The sequence below is a fragment of the Nematostella vectensis genome, chromosome 15 (genome assembly GCF_932526225.1).
Source record: "Nematostella vectensis chromosome 15, jaNemVect1.1, whole genome shotgun sequence".
NCBI lineage: Eukaryota > Metazoa > Cnidaria > Anthozoa > Actiniaria > Edwardsiidae > Nematostella > Nematostella vectensis.
Window position 1 is genome coordinate 1514496 of NC_064048.1, and position 6783 is coordinate 1521278.

General features: G+C 39.6%; 1 long non-coding RNA gene across 1 annotated transcript; it reads right to left on the bottom strand.

Annotated features, from left to right (window-relative positions):
* Window positions 1-4165: 4165 nt before the first annotated feature.
* LOC116605663 lies at window positions 4166-6344 on the bottom strand. The gene is made up of 3 exons (XR_004291607.2): window positions 6134-6344; window positions 4696-4793; window positions 4166-4418 (listed from the first exon to the last, which is right to left on the bottom strand). It is a non-coding gene; the product is annotated as an uncharacterized LOC116605663 (long non-coding RNA).
* Between the last annotated feature and the right edge of the window lie 439 nt (window positions 6345-6783).

Genomic DNA, 6783 nt, shown 5'->3' on the forward strand with positions numbered 1-6783 from the left:
CACCCATCCTAATCCATCCTCATTAACCCTAATCCATCCTCAGTCACCCTAATCCATCATCGTCCACCCTAATCCAACCTTCTTCACATTTATCAATATTAATCCATCCTCATCCATCCTAATCCACCCTCATTTACCCCAATCCACCCTCATCCACCCTCATCAATCCCCATTCACCCCCATCCACCCTAATCCATCCTCATTCATCCTTCCTCACCCTCATCCATCCTCATACACCCTAATCAATCCTCATTCACCCTCATCCATCCTCACTCCTCATTCACATTCACTCATCCCTACCGAATCCTTACCATCTACATTTACCCAAGTCATCCCATTCACTTAAAAATACTCGTTCACCCAAAAACCCATCCACACTAACCCTCATATATCCTCATTCATTCCCAACAACCCTCATTCACCCTATACATCCTCATTCATCGCCATTTACCCTCGTTCATCCACATTCATCCCCAGCCATCCTCATTTACCCTCATCCACCCTCATTCATCCTCATACACCCTAATAAATCCTCACTCACCCTCATCCATCCATATTCATCCTCATTCATCCTCACTCCTCATTCACCCTCACTCCTCATTCACCCTCACTCATCCCCAACGAATCTACACCATCTACATTTACCCAAGTCATCCATATTCACTTAAAAATACTCATTCAACCAAAAACCCACCCCCCACTTACCCTCATCCAACCGCATTCACCCTCATCAATCTTTTTTTCACCCTCATTCACCCTCATGCACCCTAATCCATCCTCATCCACCCTAATCCAACCTTCTTACCCTTATCTATTCTAATCCATCCTCATCCACCCTCATTCATTCTCATCCATCCTAACCCATCTCCATTCACCCTCATGCACCCTAATTTATCCTCATTCGCCCGCATCCACCCTCATCTATCTTTATCCACCCTCATCCACCCTTATCCATCCTCATTCATCCTCTTCCATCCTCATCCACCTTAATCCATCCTCATTCATCCTCATTCACCCTAATCCATTCTCATTCACCCTCATCCATCCTAATCCATCCTCATCCGCCCTCATCCATCCTCATTCATCCTCATCCATCCTCATTCACCCTCTTCCACCCTAGTCAATCCTCATTCACCCTAATCCATCCTCACCCACCCTAATCCAACCTTCTTCACCCTTATCCATTCTTATCCATCCTCATCCACCCTAATCCACCCACGTCCACCCACATCCATCCTCATTCATTCTCATCCATCCTCATCCACCCTAATCCATCTCCATTCACCCTCATGCACCCTAATCCATCCTCTTTCACCCTCATCCATCCTCATTCGCCCGCATCCACCCTTATCCATCCTAATCCACCCTAATCCATCATCATTCACCCTAATCTAACCTTTTTCGCCCTTATCCATCCTAATCCATCCCCATCAACCCTAATCCACCCTCACCCATCCTAATCCATCCTCATTAACCTTAATCCATCCTCAGTCACCCTAATCCATCCTCATCCACCCTAATCCAACCTTCTTCACATTTATCAATATTAATCCATTCTCATCCATCCTAATCCACCCTCATTTACCCCAATCCACCCTCATCCATCTTCATCCACCCTCATCCATCCTCATTCACCCTCGTCAATCCCCATTCACCCCCATCCACCCTAATCCATCCTCATTCATCCTTCCTCACCCTCATCCATCCTCATACACCCTAATCAATCCTCATTCACCCTCATCCATCCTCACTCCTCATTCACATTCACTCATCCCCACCGAATCCTTACCATCTACATTTACCCAAGTCATCCCATTCACTTAAAAATACTCGTTCACCTAAAAACCCATCCCCACTAACCCTCATCTATCCTCATTCATTCCCAACAATCCTCATTCACCCTATACATCCTCATTCATCGCCATTTACCCTCGTTCATCCACATTCATCCCCAGCTATCCTCATTCACCCTTATCCCTCCTCATTTATCCCCATCCATCCTCATTTAATTTCATCTATCCCCATTTACAATGACCCCATTTAATCTCATTCATGAACGCCATTTACCCTCATAGTATTCGCATACGCATACTTTAAGGGTGTTGGGACATTTCTCTGTGGGCCGTTGCTAGGCAAACTTCAAGACTTTATAAATTCCCCAAACATTTGTGAAATGGAATGAATTTAGGCATGGTATCATTGTGTATGAATCTTTAAATTTTGATGACGTAATCAGGCGATGACGTCATCACATGACGTCACAACAGACAAATTCTATAATCTTAGCTGTTGAAGCATCTGCAATAATAAATGTAGCTATATAACATTATTCGGGAGTGTGCCTACAAAGTTACGTATGCGTTTCGATTCTTCCAAATAATAAAATTTTCACACAATTTTTATTTTCCCCCTCTTATTTGTATAATTTCTTTAATTTTCAATATATCGGGAAATCGATACGTAGATTTATAGCGGAGCCAGCGCGGAGCTCCATAGGTATAGAAATATGGTATAACTATGCGACTTGGTTTTGTGGTCATTGCGCGGGTACCCTGTGGTGTCACTCGCCAGCCAGCCAGCCAGTCAGTCAGCCGCGCGACTCCCAGGCCTCACTCGGCCCCGTAATGGCGGCTAAACTTCAAGCACACTTGCGGCTAAATGCAGGAATCGATCCAATTCCTGATTGGTCGAGAGAACAATGGCATTCTTTCGCGCGGACCGAAGTGAGACCGAAGCCGATATGCAGTTCTGCAGTCTTATTGAAAACGCGGCACAAGTGTTGTCTGTGTTTGGTCTTTTTATTCACTTTTTAGACCGCAAATCCTCTATTTTCTTTAGCATTCGATCACCAGAATTGATAGCTTGATGTGAGGAAGGAAATAGAGAAATTTCTACTACAAAAGAGGCGATATTTTGCACTAAGCTTATTAAGTGACTTTGAACTCTGAATCGTTGTGGTAAAAGGTAAATGATTTACTTATACTTCTCGATTTTCAACTATTCTACGCTCCATTGTCAGTTATTTAAGCAGTTGTATTTGATTTCTGGTATTAAAAGTGTTATTACGTAGATTAGTGTCTGCGTGTTTGCTTTTCACGGGGGAGGGGTAGCAGGACTTTTCGTAAGTGAGGGGAGTGGAGATAGTATTGTTGTTCTTGAGATTCGCGCCACTTTCAAATTTACTGTCAAAAAACCTCTCTTCAGTATAAACCAAAGAAATCGGATAGAATGATACGGGGATTGAAAAATCTAGGCAACACTTGTTACATTAACAGTGTTGTCCAGTTCCTGTTTTCTTCGAAATGTTTTATAAATGATATAACAGCAAGACACCAAATGTGCAAAGGTAAGACAATCACCATAGTATAAGCTTATAGTAATAGCGCGATTCACTCATTCTTAGTTAACGGGTACCATTGATGTCACACGTATATATAGCTCTACATTTTGTATTTAGGCGCAATTTCTTGAGAGATGTGTGATTTTGCGAAGAGTTTGGTTCTATGGGAGATTTTGTTTTAAGTTTTCTGTGTAAAAAGTTCGACATATTACAAAATATTGACCTCTGAACATGTAACGCTATACGAAAACCATATGTCACAAGAATAAAAAACAAAGTTTAAACCGAAAACTTGAGATGTTCTGCCTGTAGTTGCTGCCTAAATTGTGTCACAATTTGGAGATACATGTTTCAGGACTCACCTAAATTAAAGTTACGGTTGTCGTTGTTGGTTTGCTCAACACACTGGACCGTGATCCAAGTGTCACGTGGATGGGTGGCTGAAAACTATTAATAGTTTTCTAACTGTTTCAAGGCGTGCAACACATCTTCTCTTTCTTTCAGAATCCTCTTACCAACAAAACTATAAGTTACACTACTTAAAATAATAAAATTTCAGAAAAAAAAAATATGTACTACCACAGTCAAGGCGTCGTCAAACCTGAGACCTAAAAATTAGATTTTCCTATTTTGTTTAGTTAAGATGGGTATCTAGCTTGTCCAGGTAATCTGGTAATGGAGCGGCAAAAAAGGAAATTTGGGGTGGTCTCTAATTAGAAACCCTCTTATACAAATGACTTAATTAAATAAAAAAAGTAAATCTTGGATAGGTGTCCCCTCCCCACTCATCCACTATCCATATAGACAGAACTTCACACCACATAATATATTTGCAGCTTTTATTCTAACATCTTGGCACAATATCTACACACAAAAAGACATGGTTCATTTTTTCAATTTTCTTTTGCCCTTCCCTTAACCCCCTCTCCCTCCTTTCCGAAGTTGTCTCAGATTTTCGGAATATTTGTAACTTGACAAGAGTCCTAAAGTTTGTTTATTTTATAGAAGAGCTTGTATGCTCTGAAGGCAGTGCCTGTCCACAGCGGTAGACTTGTATGAATGGCCACTATGTCACCTACTGTTTGAAAGATAGACAGTGGTTCAGACTAGACGATGCAATTGTATGTATAATATATATGGGTATTTAGTTGAAAATATTATTCTGAAAGAATAAAAAATCTCACAATAGCTTCAATTTAAGAGGAATAATTACAACATGCCACTCTCACTTATAAGCAAAAATTGTACCCAACATGACATTTTGACAATGTACATGGATGGCTTCGTATAGCTAAGTTGGAAGGAAAACCGAACTAGTATCTAAACTAGTATCTAAATATGGCACTTAATCTCACTTTTTGCAGTATTAGTATTTCTTCAATCCGCTTTGTGTGTTACAGGTCCAGCTGGTCCGCCTTGCCCAAGTGCGAGCCAGTAGGGCGTACATACTTCTCTATGAAAAAGAGACATCTGTAAGTAAGATATAATTCACACTATGCTATTCGACACTATTCCAATTTTTTGCAAAGTATATTTCAATTTATATTACGTTTTGCTTAGGTTTTTCCTGAAGATAAACAGAGTGATGTTAAATCAGCAGACCTGCCGACTGGCAGTTTCGAAATAGGTAATAGCAAAAATTATGTGCGTTTTTTTCTCTGATTTACATTGCAGAAAACAGTCGCTGGCAATTCAACTACATATTGTAAAAATATACGTTTTGTGTAATCAAGCTCTTCCCACTTGCCTCCCATCGACAAAAATAAAATCACATATTTGAGCTTTATTTGCATAGATCTTGCGAAGGCGAAAACAACAGTGTTTGGTAGGGGAAACGCCAATGAGAATGTCATCACTATCAAGGCAGCAAGGACTGCCTAGAGTCTGCATCGAAAAAGCAGGAACTTGTATAGCAGTCTATCCAATACTTTATTACTAGGGTCCCAGCATGCATAGGCAATGGCAACCTCATAAAATTGAAGGAAATTAGGTTGAACTTCATCGAGCATGAATTTACAAGTTTTATTTGAATATTGTTCTGTATAATCCTGTTTATAATATTTCTAAGTGTTTGGTTGTTTGATTTGAGAATTGTTACGGGGTGACAATTCTGCTATTAATCCTTGTTCGCACTGAAATTGTCTAAAAACCCAAGCTACTATTTGGTTGAAGAGTAGTTGCTATCACCTTGATGGATACATATCTTCAATACCAATTATCCTACTGTAGGCTGATGCTACGTCCTGTACAGACTGGTGTAGGGGACAATGGGTAATTAAAATGAAGACTGCCATATAATTGAGACATTATTTTAACAAGTTTTTGCTTGAAATTAAATGCCTGGCCAAAGCTGAGAGGTTTGCATGTCTTGAATGGATACAAATACATGAGTAGTACGATATTAGTGTTTAGTGCTGTGGTCTGTGGATCTTCCCTGCAGAAATCGATCCGGTATCCAAAAAAATTGACCTTACTGTTTTACCGTTGAAACCTTATCATTTTGAAAAAAGAAATATAACTATCAAAATACTACTTAAAGTTAAGATAGAAACATATAAAATACAACCTTACTCAATTTTGGGGGGCGATAAAAAGGAATGGATCTTTTTCAGTAATACAGAAATCGATCTTGATCGATGAAATGGAGCTATTCGCCACTTACACTCATAGGTTCTCTACTATGCAGGTTGGGAACTGATCTTTTATAACAGCTAACAATCCTATTAACTTATATGATATAAGCAACGTGTTCAAATATTGTGATACCTTAAATCTGTTAATTATCGAACTCACCTCGTGTGCACAAAAGTCTTGATACTCAGCTTCTTTTTTCCAACCTCAAAGTGAAGAGACAATGGACAAAAGATCCTTCGAGGATGGTAAAAAAAGGTATTTTCAAATGTCTAACATCTTTGCTCGTGCCACAAAACGCAAAATAGAAGAGTAAAGTATCATCAAACAAACAACAACTTTAACGATGTTTGTCCGATGACCGCTCGGTGGGTATCGGCATACCGTCGGAAGACTATTGTTCTCTTGACCAATCAGAAACTGGATCGATTCCTGCATTTAGCCGCAAGTCTTCAAGCACAAGCAAGGGAAAAGTTCTTGTCATGCGTTGATTATTTCTTTTTGCCTCAAATTTTGTGACTTAAGGATAAAGTCAACTAGAGGAGATCTACTAACATTCATTCACGCCAAAATTTATGTAAGGATATGTCTGGTTTTTGCTAGTAAATTTAAGTAAGTAATAGTCCACATTAAAAAGCGAACAAAACCACAAGAAAGCGACAAAATGCAAGGTGAGTTTCAGACGACGATTTCTTTTGTCTATTGAGGATATGACAGTTATTGGGATTTTTGTTGTCCTTTTTGTTTGCTTTGAGAATGAGCATAACACCTTTTGTTTTGACATTCTTTGTTCTATTTTTATTGTTGATTCT